Source organism: Ischnura elegans, chromosome X (genome assembly GCF_921293095.1).
Source record: "Ischnura elegans chromosome X, ioIscEleg1.1, whole genome shotgun sequence".
In the NCBI taxonomy this organism is placed as follows: Eukaryota; Metazoa; Arthropoda; class Insecta; order Odonata; family Coenagrionidae; genus Ischnura; species Ischnura elegans.
In genome coordinates, this window is record NC_060259.1 from 95,024,983 (window position 1) to 95,038,815 (window position 13,833).

Sequence of the window (13,833 nt, forward strand, 5' to 3'; positions counted from 1 at the left end):
ACTTTACCCACTACATCGTAGGAACCAATGGGCTCTGCAGCAGTTTAAACTCCCTATATGTGGGCTCTATCTTAGTAGTCATAATAATCATGCGACATCTTCTACAACTAATTCTAGGTTCTGCGAAGTTTCAAAGATCCGAAAAAAGTCCTCATTGTGTGTGCAGCACCCAATCATCCGTCACCTAGATTTGATCGCTAGGACATACGTTCCGTAGCGTAATACACTATCCACTGCTCCACAGGAACGTATGAGTTCATTAATGGTTAAAATTATCAATATGTCGGCTGTGTTCACAAATATCACGTGGAAGAATTTGTAGTTTGTTCTTCTACGCTTTGTCATACTGCGACGGATATGATTAATTTCCCTGGTTCATGTGGCTTATGGTTGGTAAATTCCCGATTTTATGAGAGCATTATGAGGGGAAAATTTTAGAAGTTGGACGACTTAATTCAGTTCCTGAGCTGACCACTACTAGACGCCAATAGGTTCAGCGAAAGTTTTTTCCACCACTTTAAACAGTGAAAATGTGTAGGTAGATGCAATTTGCCTCAGAACGCCCTGTAAGCATAGCCCTTTTCAGTCTTCGGAATTTGAATTACCGCCTGAATCACACAATCATTTTTTCCATCCCTCAAGCAATGGCATTTCAGTGACCAAAGAAGTGGTCGCTCGACCCATCACTTTCCGAATGCCGTCCTTTTTTACATCGCTTCTTCCGTAGTTTTCCATATTTGCAATTGTCATTCCATTAAGAGGCAAACCTCACCTGTGGCGAATGTAAGTCTTTTCATCATGCGGCCCGAGTCCCTGTGTCAGATGTGGGCGTCCAGACTGTAGAAGATCTGCGAAAGACGTGGGTGTGCGACTTCGGCACATCCCAGCTGCGTGCTTCTCATGGCGACTCCACACCCCTGAGACCCCGATTGGACATCGCCTCTGGAGACGAATCTTTCACTGCCATGGTCACCGAGCTGATCACCAAGGTGAAGGAGCACTTAGAGGAAATGAAAGTCTCTCTGACGAATATCCAGAGGTCCACCTCTGACCACGCCAACGCCCTTAAAGGTATCACAACTTCCCTCGGCAGTATCGCCCGGCGTATCGACAGCCTGCACGAGGAGAATACTTATAGTGATCTCAAAACGTGTTTCGGTTTTTTAATCTCGACTCAATGTAGCTGAACAGGAGTGCCTTGGCAACGTTGTCGAAATACGTTGTGTTCTCAACGTCGATGGTACAAAATGTCGACTCCGTGGTGTGCAATGTTTGCAGGGCGCTTTGAGTAGAAATCAGTGCATCTGATATCGATTACACTTACCGCCTTAAATCTCCTGGTGGGAGTGTGTAAAATTCATCTCATCCAGTGATTGTGCGTTTTCTTCGGCATTCCGTTGCTTTAAGCACGGTGGTCGCCCGTAAATTTAAACTCTGATCACTTAGGCTCCAATCAGTTTTCAGCGTCTCCCGTCCATGTTATTGAATCCCTCCCATCTCATTTCCGTAAACTAGACTCATTGACACGTGACATTGCCATGTATTTCTTTCAACCTGAACACCCAATTGTCGAAATCACCGGACTCAGCTGGCAAACATAGACACACACTGCCACCAGGATATTTAAGACGGTAGGTGTAATCAATATCAGATGCACTGATTTCTACTCAAAGCGCCCTGCAAGTGGAATTGATGCCTGTATGGTTTTTTATTGAAGATGTAAAAAGTGTGGAACTTTAGAGCGTGACCTCTTTGGCTTAATGGGGGCATTTGGGTAGTCGAACTCTCATTTATTTCAGTCTTTCAATTTTACTGTGAAGATGATGCATTGAAGCCATTGTGTAGGGTGCGTGGACTTAGAATGGGTACTTCAAAGCCCAGAAAAGTTTAAGGCAAACCTTCCACTATAACACCACCGTAGATATTACATTGTATTTTAATGTTTGAGTTTAAAAGAACTTTTTTCACTTCATAAATTCTTGTATTAAATTAAGTTCTCGTAGGTATTGATTGCTTCCAGTTATTTCTTAAAGTGACCCAATGAATTATTCAAAAGTAATTCAAGCATCGAAGTTTCACTTTTTCTTTCAACACTATGCAGTGGGTGGTTGCAGAATTTATTCCCCAACGGAAGTTGTCTGAAGCCACAACCCAGGAAATTCCTGACAGTTGAGTATTTAATGTTGCATCCCAATCATATGACGAGTACACTCCAGCGACATTTCCTGCTCCTGTAGTGCAGCAAATGATTAGAAAGCAGTATGACCCCTGTCAATCATGAGCAGTGGGGTAGCCAGGAATTTTGTTCGGGGGCATTCAAAATTAGGGGGAAAATTTTTGTAAAGATGGGTACTAAATAGAGGGTTTTAAATTAATGCCCACACATTTCATTATCGAAAAAACTTCATTATTCAAAGAAATCTTTTGTAAATACATGATTTTTCAATATTTTGTTTTCTTTTGTGAAGCAAAGTAATTGTGTTTTATATTTCGGGGGGGTCTGGACCCCCCCCCCTATCGCCACGCCACTGATCATATGAGAAAATATAATTGAAGTTTGTCACTACAGCCTTTGTTAGGATATTATTTATAGGATAGACTGGGTACGGCTGTGCCAGTCGTCTTATTGGAAAATAATGGGTAATAGCGCACTATGCAAAGGGATAGAGGAGCAAGTTGCACGTCTGAATCTGTCACAGTATTGCGTCAACCGCCGCGCGCCATGGACGCTAGCAGAGATAATTATTGGTTTTCAACTGTCAAAAGTAAGTATTTTTGTTCGATTTCTTTTGATGATTTTTGTTACAAGCATATAGCTATAAAGCTGAGTATTTTTCCTCGATATAAAATAGACATTAAAGGTTCAATAGCAGCGATTAATTTGTTAGGAAGTTTTTTTGTGTCAGCATGGCGTTTGTTTTTTTGCGAAAGAGTGCTATGGGTACGGTTGTGACATTTTTTCTGGGTGCGGTTGTGATATAATTAAAAGTTGTTTTTTGTATTAGATGACCAGAATATGTATGAGAAAGACTAAATGAGGACCGCGTGGTATATTGCACTATGAATACGATTACATAGAAGTGAAACGAAGGACTTCTTTGCGGAGAGCTGCGGATATTCAGAGAGTTAACACTAGCATGCCCGACCAATCCTTACACCCTATTTTGCTCGAGTGGGTCAATTTGACCCAATATGACCATGTTTTCAGGTTTTACTCAAAATACTCAGTTCCTTCCCAATTTATTTATTAATATTTTTTATGAAGCATTTGGGAGGGCAGTAGAAAATTTAATTAGGCGATAAATATTAAAATTGTAGTTGTTCAACAATTTCTATGTTGTTTTGGGACACTAGCTTCCATTAATTTGTGAATACCTATCACTTTTCCTCTGATTTGGGTTTGGGAGGTACAATGAATTTCAATGGTATCAGGTTAAAAAAATACGTCAACATTTTGACAAAAAATCAGTATAAAACACACCGTTATATTGAATACAAAGAACAGTAGAAAGGCTTCAAATGGATATGATAGTCTCGCTCAAAATGAGCCATCCGAGCATGGCAGGTACAAGTGATGAGAAAAAATAGAAAAAAATAATAATATTAGGCCTAACTTTTGCACAGTGGTAAACAAAACTAAATAATTTAAATTCATGAAATATTAGTCTAAAATTTTTATTCCTTTCAAAATAATCAACATGAATATCCTCTTTTGGGTCAAATTGACCCAGCCGGGCATTCTAGCGTTAAAGAGTCAATCGCATGTCTGTGCTAAGATGTGTTCGTAAACGCAATAGCTCTGGCACGGGCGAAAATGAAAACATTGTCAGCATGGGGTTTGTCGCTCTCAGGGCCGGCCCTAGCAGGTGCGGGGCTAGGGGCGAACCTTCAGTGCGGGGCCCTTCACTTAAAATATTAAACTCTATACCCCATCTACAAACTCGAGCATTTTGAATCCCTACTACTCTCTGGCTAAGTATGTGTTCCCCTCCCAAATTCAGACTTCGTAATTACGCCGTTATGATACCTTGATTCAAAACTATCGTATATTTTAATTTTTTTTCACGAACGCGGGGCCCGGGGCGGTCGCCCCGGTCGCCCCGCCCTAAGGCCGACCCTGGTCGCTCTGAACAAAGTGTTTTCGCCTTTCGGCAGAGCAATAGCAGTAGTGTCAGAATACTTAACTCGTGGCGCGGGCATTTATTTTGGACTATCCTCATGGACTTTATATTTTGATGGAATTCCTTTAAAGCATAGCTGGAAATGTTCACTCAACTTCTCAACTAATTTTTAATGAAGACTGATTCTTTAACTACAGAGTATATGCGAAGACGGGCATAATAATATTTGATGCTATACTACTTCATTAGTTGCAAATGATTGGAGGGTTCTCAGATTTTATTTCTTTTGCTACAATGTTAAAATTAAGTTGTTATGATATCAGAAAGAAGATTATTCTGTATTATGTTAAATAATTATTGCAATTAAAATTATTTCAGACCGTTTTAAAGTATTTTGGAAACATGTCACAACTGCCCTTGGGGTGTGGTCGGTTGTAACACTTATTATTTTTTATAACTTGCTCCTATGAGCCAAAAATGTGTTCAGGGATACAAATTTAATGTTTAAAAGTATAATAATGTATAAATTACATTAAGAAGCACTCTTCAATCAGCTTAGTAGTCTACTTACAGAACTAAGGGCGATCAAATGAAAATTATCACAACCGTACCCAGTCTCCCCTCTTTCCAACGTAATTTTTTTATGGTCCTATGCTAATGATATTTTATTCCATTATTATTTTATCATTATTCCAGATAAGCTTGCCGACTCCCAGCTTGATATTGAGGTGGCAGACTGTAATGACTCTGATCTGGAAAGATTTTTTTATGCCGCAGAAAGAGGCAGCAAAAGAAAGCCGAAGGATTTCCAATGCCCTCGTGGACTGATAGTGACCACGCTGCGCCACTGTAGCCAAGAAAGTGAAGGAAAGAAGATTCTTTGATAGCCGAGGCAGTGAATGCATGCATTCCAGAGGCCATGAAGAAAAAAGACGTTGCTTTGAGTGGTAAGCAATAACATAACTTTTCAAGTATGAGGGGGCTGAAAATTTAAGCATTCCTTACATTCATAGGAACATCTCACAGATGGTATAGTTCACGGGTATTTCCTCTCTTCCGTGGCCGAAATAAAGTCTTTCATTCGAATTGAGATCGCGGAGATGAAGAAAGAGATAGAGCGGCCGATAAGCGAAAATAAGGCAGAGGTGTTGTAGGCAATCCAAGCAGTGGCTTTCAGCGGCAATTTAATCCGTAAGCATTGATCTAAAAAGGGAATCATTCCCTCCAGAAATGGAATTGAAACATTCATGGGCGTACCCAGCGAGGGGAGGGGAGGGGAGGCAAAAATCGCAAATGTCTTGAAGTAAAATCAGTACTGAATTGAAACGAAAGTATTTAACAAATTTCCTTTAAACCCACGAAATATTATATGCATTGGTAAAAGATATGTAACTAAAATAAAACTATCTTTCGAGGAATAATCTCATAAACTAATAAGCGCTGTTATAGTTTTCTTAAAATGTTGGTTTCATTCGCCTTTTCCTTGCTAAAATGTCACAACTTGGCTTGCCCCCCCTAGTTATGATCCTGGGTATGCCCTTGGAAGCATTGTCTCTCTATGGACACTTTGGAGGAACTAATAAATTTTGAATCGATAATTACCTCCGACAAGGAGTATAGGAGATTTTTGGCGATTCTTGGTTAATTTTGTTCATTTAGAATGTTGGAATTACCTACCTCAAATATCATTTCTGAACTTTATCTAAAGATGATGATAATTTAGTACCCATTACAAGTAATATTTTTATATATGTGTTATTATTATTAATATTTACTGAAGTCATTGATCTCTGTGGCTGCAGTATTTTTTCATAACTTAAATTATTTTAGCTTTAATAGTATATTTGCAATCACGGGCTAAGCACTTGTTGGAACACACTTCGAATTTATTGTACCGCGTCATAACAGAAAAGTTGTTCTATGCTGCCGACAAAAAGACAGTAAACGAAATTTACACAATGATAATGATCGATGAGATGGGGAAGCAGTTTTGTATGAAGGGCAGGGCCCCTTATAAAGTCCCCTTTGAAAGTTGAAGCACTATTGAGTTAATATTTGGTAAGTTATGTTTTGAATAGTTTATGGAAAATTTGTATAGATGCTGAGGTAACTACCCGGTTAATTCATTTGAATATTTATTCTCATTCCTTTGAATTGATTAGTCATTAGAAAATTAGTAATTATTTTATTTTTCCAGACTGTTGGGAGCAAATGGACTACAGCTTGACCTCGCCACAGTGAAGAGAAACATTGAGGAATGGCTCTGGTTGGCGAGACTACGGGGAGGAGGGTCAAAAGATCAATCGCATAAATAATTTTTGAAAAATTTCTTAAATTTTTTTAAATAAATATTTTTGCCTCTAGCTCATTTCATTTCTTGCTTTCGTCATATACCTATAGCCGGGTACCTACCTATGTTTCAGATTTTTTTAATGGTTGTTTGGCCTAAGGTTTTCTTATATGGAAATCAAGGAGAAGGCTTTGGGTGTTAGCAACCACGGAGAAAAAAATAGTATGCTGCGATTTGCTGATGACATAGCAGTCATAGCCGAGACACAGATGGATTTGAAGAAGAATTAGACAAATATGTTAAGGTCAATGGCCAGATATCAGGTGAAAATCAACAAAAAGAAAACTAAGGTATTAGTATGCAGCAAAAGAGAGGAGGCTGAGACAAATATTAACCTAGGGAAGCATAAACTTGAAGAGGTGAAAGAGTTATTTTTTTACCTGGGAAGCAGAAATACCAAAAACGGACGAGGCAAGAAACAAACAGTCATTAGAATAGCGCAAGCGAAGAGGGCTTTCTACAGAAAGAATAATCTTGCTACAGCTGAGAGTAAGAGCATAAAAGTGAGAAAAAATTCATTAGATGATACATTTGGAGCATGTTTCTCTTAGGAAGTGAGGCTTGGACGTTGACAGCAGCAGAGAAGTCAAGAGTGGGAGCATTCTAAATGTGGTGCTACCAAAGAATGATGAAGATAAAATGGATCGACCTTGTAAGTGAGGAAGTGCTAATAAGAGTGGGAGAAAAGAGAAGTCTTCTAAAAACCTTGATCAGAAGAGGGGACAACTTATTTGGCTACATTCTGAGACATGATGGCCTGATGAAAGCAATCGTAGAAGGACAGGGGGAAGGGAAGAAGGGCAAGGGACGGCCCCGAATTAGTTACATGGGACAGGTTATAAAGGATGCAAAGGATAAAATATGTGGATAGCGGATAGGAGAGAGGAATGGAGAGCTGCGTAAAACTAATCTTAGGATGGTTGACTAATGATGATCATGGGGGCCTTACAGTAAAGAAGAAAATGTAGAAGTGGGCGGGGCTCTCTTGTAGTAGAGCCGGAAGCTACTATTTCCTTAGCCAAGCCTTTCAAAATTCGTGTTTTCAGATCTTTGCCAGCCAGGGAGTGGGAAAGTAGGATATGGAAAGGAGGAAATTGTAAATGTGGTGAAAGAGAGACCACGCGCACGTACATCTTTTTGTGACATATATCCTGATTTGCCTTCCTCAACCGACTAAATCCAAACTGTCCAATGGTCAGTGTCCATCCCCATCAGTTGCTATGCTTCCGCCTCAATCAATGATTCTTTACGGACAATTAGTCCGATTAACCCATTATACCAAATGTTGCTTCTTAGCAACATCAAAAATGTCTACATTTTCTGCTCTATTTAGGAAATATCTAATCTAGGCATTATTTTTTATGTGAGTTGTAATAATGATACATTTAGCTGCCACGATAATTATGATTGAGTGCAAAATTTTTAAGTTTTCAAAATAAAAAAATCTTGAAATCTGATCTCTCCCAGAAGCAGCTCTGGGTTAGAAAGGGTTAATTGGACTCCCTGCTCGATGCTATTGATGTTCCTTTGGGTTCTCACTTCCAGGGTTCTTGCCTGGACTTTTCCCATGAAAACTCCCTGCCTTTCCCTTACGTTTAATGGGCTATTCTTAAACCGGCGTTTTATGTATCCAACTCTAGGTTATCTCAAGATTTATCCTCTTTTTCTAATCGTTGATTCTGTTCTCCACATTTCCCCCATTCCTTTTATTTCATTAATCTTTTTTTCTTTCTAAACGGTCTGTTTTCTACTTAACCTTTTTCGGAGACTCTTTTTTCCTGAGTGCTATCGACTTTTCTTCTTTCTACCTTCCATCGGCTAGTATTTCGTTGACTCTAATCACTCGCTAAACATCCACCGGCTGATTATCAGTGCTTACGATTCCTAAGCTCGATTTAGTAGTTGGACGCGCACCATGTTACAGCGCTTTCAAGCTTCTAGAAAAATGGAATGCCGCTGGCATTGGGTCTGCCGCGATACTTACTGGCAAGGACCATGGAGCTGCTGGAAGATTTAAATGACACAGCTGAAAGAGGGGTCGCTTTGATAACCAAGTTTCTAACTACATAGTAATATCCAAAGATGAGAATCAATAGGAATATGTATTTGATAAAAGCTGCTGCCTATCATCGTTAGAAGTACGAAAAAACATTCTTTAAAAACAATGAAATTTAGTCTATTTTCATCAGCAACAAAAAATTGCCGTTAATTTTAGGAATGCGACGGTTTAAATTATTGTTCCAATTCCACCCTTTTCTAGTGTTGCTGCCAACTACAATGGCGATTGGTAGACCTACCTGTGGAGCTGCGCAGTATCTGATCGGACGAAGAAGTTTAATAATGGCAACGGAACTCTCAGAGTTTCGTTGTCATTATTATATCTGCCCCTGACGAAGTACCTCATCGGAAGAAGACGCAGTTAATGTCATATAACAGCTGAAACACTAAAGAGTCATCTAGCGAGTGGCAATTCCTTTAAACCAAGCGCAATTCCCGCGTAAAAAAGTAAACACAAGTTTTTACGAGGGAAATCGATTTTTTTCATAGTTGAAGACCGTTGCGCGATTGAACCCTAATATTTAGTCCTTAATTTGCACGGTGTTGCAACCAAGATCGCAAAAAGCCCGATAGCATTTCAATGCTTTGTGATTTTGTAGTAATCACTCCAGGCAAACATACAATTTGTTGGTGTGGTTGCTTGGGAGTCGGCTTTCCACCTAGTCGGTCCGGGGTTCATATCCCGGTGGTGGCAGGAATTCAAAGACTGCCCAATCCCTGCTTGAGTACTTTCTGGAGGGCACATCAAGTACAACACCTCATCTGTTGAATGGGACATTAGCCCTTAGTCCTCTTGTGGTCTATCGTACAGAGCAGCTAAGGACGACACTGAGTCCTCTCCACCCTTCCTTCCCTGCCCTTCACACATGGCGCACATGACCTCAGATATCAGCTGCCTCCCCATAAAAAGCATTCCCACGGGCGGACTGACCACATCGGCAATCGTTGAGGGCCCCGAGCACAGAGGGGCCCCATAACGCTCGTGTCTATCGTGCAGCGTACATGAAATTTATAATGAAAATAGACTCATATAACTTGAACCAAAGTTTTTTTTTGCAATTGATAAAGTAAGGCGTTTTAAATAGCTGCTTTATTGATAGCATACTAAGGGTAAACATATTATATAAAAAATAATTATGCAAAGTTGTCAGAAGATAAATGAGAATCGGATGATTTTTTAAAAGAGTTTTTTGGAAAGGTCATTTTAGAGTTTTTTTTTTTGAGATTTCAGTACATATTCAAGGAAAAGTTTGCTAGATAGAAAAAAGAACCATAATACGATACGTAATTAAATTTTACAGTCTGTGAAGTCCTCATTCATCACAGTATTTTTTCTGACGAAATTGCTATTTTTTATTAGGTAACTTTTATCTAGTTTTTAAGAGCCATAATATCGTCAAAATCCATTTCGGGCATACATACTTATTCCTAAATTTTTGTGGGACAAGACCCCCGAATGGTAAGGAGGACCCCGTCATGAGCCAAGGGTCCCCAATCGCCCCACACCGCCCCTGACCATTCCATACGAAGTGCAGATGATATTTGTTGGACACTAAATGATTTGTGACATTATTATGGTGCACTTATTTTGTTTAGGTTTCTGAAAATTAAAGTTAAGGGAGACCGGTGTAATACCGTACGGCGGGGAAACACCGCGCACCGTAATTTTAGATTCGCTGGAGTTTGTAGTGAGCACTGGGAAGTGCTACTGCGTTTCGGAAGGAAAGTGAAACCGATAGAGACAGTTTGGGAGCTTCTGCCTGTACGCACGGGTACGTGTCGAAATTTTTTTCTGTTTTTTTTTTTCAACTTTTCCTATAATTTTAAAGAAAAACTCGAACTGAGGCAAGTGAAACATGTCAATAGTGATTATATTCAAACTAGAGGTTTTGAATAGTCCATACCATGGGATATTTTATAATACCAAACACAAGTACTCTTTTGTTCTTACTATAGGTTAGGTTTTAACCCTTTAAAACCAAATGTTGCTTCTAAGCAACATTGAAAATGTTTAAAATTTCAGCTCTATTTAGGAGATATCTAAGCTAAATATTATTTTGTAGTGTAAATTTTAATGACGAAATACATAGCTGACAGGATAATTATCATTGAGTGTAAAATTTTCAAGTTTTCAAAATGAAAAATCTTGAAATTTGATTTCTCCTAGAAACAGCTCTGGGTTAGAAAGGGTTAAAATGCTGCGTCATATCGTTTTGGGGCAATTCCGTACACCTTGCATGGGCCAATGACGTGCAAGGCGAAAGGTGTACGGTATTGCCCCGTGTTGACTGATAATGCCCCACATAGTGCCATACATTTTCTGAACAACTTAAACATCAAAATTTTATGTTTTAAGAATTTTCATGTGAATTATGAAGGACCTTTAAATGGGTGAGTTGCCAAACCTCCCAAGTACTGGCGAACCTCGGTAGTTCAAACTCACTCTTTTCGGGACACCTCAATAACCTGAACGACCTTCATCCGTCGTGTCTTCAGTTTTCTGTACTATTTATGGAATTTTCATATTTCGATGCTACAATAAAATAATTTATCGTGAAAACAAAAGGATTCTTTAAATTTAAGTTTTATTTTGGCTGACTTTTATTGCAACTAAAATGGGGGTTCGGTATTATATTAATTTTAATGAAAGCTAATATGCTATGTTTTACTCAATTAAATGATGGCATAAAAGTTTAAATTACATTTTCGAATTGCCGGCATGGGCGTACCCAGCGAGGGGCAGGAGGGGGCAGCTCCCCCCCCCCCCTAGTAGCAAAAAATGTCTTTAAGGAAAATAATATTTTTTCAAGCAAATAATTTTTAAAACTAATAAAGAGCTATCACAGTTTCCTGAAAATGTTGATTTCATTCACCTTTTCCATGCTTTAATCTTCCCTAAAACTTGAACAACCATGGCTTGCCCCACCCCCTAATTTTGATCCTGGGTACGCCCTTGATTGCCGGGGCAATACCGTGCAATGTGAAGGTTTTGTAAAATGGGTATTTTATATTCAACATTAAAAGCAAGTTAAATTTTCCAAATATGAAGCTAAGAATTGGTGGAATATCGTATTTCCTTCGAAATAAAATGATTGGCTCTTTCATTGATGTTTTCAATTAAAAGATATAAAATAAAAATGCCTTAGTATAAGCTGCAAGCCCGCTCTCCCCTACTCGTCCTCACCCTTCAGAAAGAAGTCTTTCTTCATCACATGTCCTAAGAGAAAACATGGTCACGAACAAACTGACCATCAAAACTAAACCCCGTTCCCCTCTGGGGTGCAATTATCTCCCTGAATTGTAGGGAGAAGCAATGACCATTCAGTTGTAGAACTCCTGACTCATGTAAATAGGAAAATAAAAAGAGTTCATCAACTCAGTTTTATAAATAGGGGGAGGTTTCATCTTCTCTAAATAAAGTTTGGTGCTACGTTCAAAATCAGTGCGGAGTTGCAAGGGATAAGCAATTTGGTACGAGTCCATTAAAAGGTGAGCTTCAACCTCTGATTTCTGGGGTAGCTAGCCCCCCACAATCGTTCTTGGTGGGACAATAGGGTGGTTTCCTATTATTTTTTTATTGCCTATATCGGAAGATTATTACTCCTGGAGTACGTATTTCACGCTTTTAGATTTTTAAATGACGATATCTATTTTTCACGATTAAATGAAAAGGGAAAAATTTCAAGCGCGCGAAAACGCGACGGGTAAGGAAATCTCTCCGTGTGACGTATTTCTGGTTCCCCCTCCCGCCTTGTGGTGGGTACCTATAGGGTAGTTTCCTTCATCAAAGAAACCGAAAGGCATTGATTGCGATTTGTTACCCACCATTACTGTATTCATAATATACAAATTATTTCGTTTTAGAAATACCGGTTTGGACGAATGGCAATGGTCAATTTTAACCTCATTTGAAAAAGGCCAGCTTGGCGCCCATGCGATTCCACTTCACGTGACGTCACAGGGACCTAGTTTCTACACGAGAGGATAGGACTTTTACATCGTCTGAGATTACCAATGCATGCATGAGGCACAGAGCTCAGGGAAACATCTCTTAATAATCACCTATTAAAACTGCCTATGGTCGGAAAGTTTCCTTCGTTTGATAAGGTAGTAATAATCCATATTTAAGCCAAGCGCTACCTGCTAGCAGCCTGCATCGTATCAGTGCTCAAGCCTCACCTCAAGGTCATCTCACGGGGCGGCAGCGGGAACCATAAATACGTCACACGGACTTTTCCCAGCATTCTTACTTAGCCGTCGCGTTTTCGCGCGCTTGAAAATTTTCACTTTTCATTTAATCGCGCAAAATATATATCGTTATTCGAAAATCTAAGAGCGTGAAATGCGTACTCCAGGAGTAATAATCTTTCGATTTAGGCAATAAAAAAATAATAGGAAACCACCCTATTCCCACATACCCAGCTCATTGTTGTACCCCTAGTTCCCATAACTTATGGAAGGATAGGTGAACCCTCATTTTTTATTCATTGATGATGTATTTATGTGTGCATAATGAGTGACATTTCTATGCATTTTTGCAAATATAGGTACATTCTTTGGTGAAAAATTTATTTCAGGTAATTTAGTAGAAACTGACTTCACCGGAATATCCCTGGGCTTGATGTATCTCTTTCACCTTACCTGCGTCTATAATGAATTATCCATTCCCACTATCCTACATATTGCTATAGTGATTGATATTTGGGCCGGAACAGACCTATTCTATTTTTTTCCATTCTTTTCAGTTTTAAATTTCCCTCTCTACTTCCCTTTTCCCACCTGCCCTGGTTTTAGTGTTTCTTTTGTTTTGTGCGTGTCTTCGCTTTAAAAGTTTCAGCGGTTTCAGCGACGGAGTCCTTGCAGAAATCGCATTTTCTCGCCGGGAGCCTGAGCCCACGCGGGAAGGACACACTTCTTTTACCTCTCTCCTCGACGTTCAATGGGAAGGATGTGCTTAGGAGTGCGGAGGTTGGCGAAGCCAAAAGGTAAGACGGGATTTACCTTACCTCGTTGTTTCCTCTAGCTCATTTCCCATTTGGTTTCCCGTCCCTCGTTATTTTAATTTTTCGTTTGTAAACGTGAGGCTAGTTTCGGCCCTGCATCACCAGCTATTCGGGCGGGACAAAACTGCCCTGTGACGCGACTATAGCGTATTACTTCTTTCAATGATAGATAGCATGTAGATTCACTTTTCAAGGACTGCGCATGGAAGACTCTAAACAAGCTCTACCCAAATGAAATAGTTTTTTCATTGAACAAATGGAAAAAGTTCGGCAAGTGGTGCTCTAATATTTTATGTTAGTA

The 13,833-nt window shown here is 39.4% G+C and overlaps 1 long non-coding RNA gene across 1 annotated transcript in view; it reads left to right on the top strand.

The window, feature by feature from the left end:
* The first annotated feature begins 13,336 nt into the window (after positions 1 to 13,336).
* Positions 13,337 to 13,833, top strand: part of LOC124171881 — a 31,892-nt gene continuing 31,395 nt past the window's right edge. Inside the window, exon 1 of the long non-coding RNA XR_006868002.1 lies at positions 13,337 to 13,514. This is a non-coding gene — a long non-coding RNA (uncharacterized LOC124171881). The remainder of the gene's footprint in view (positions 13,515 to 13,833) is intronic.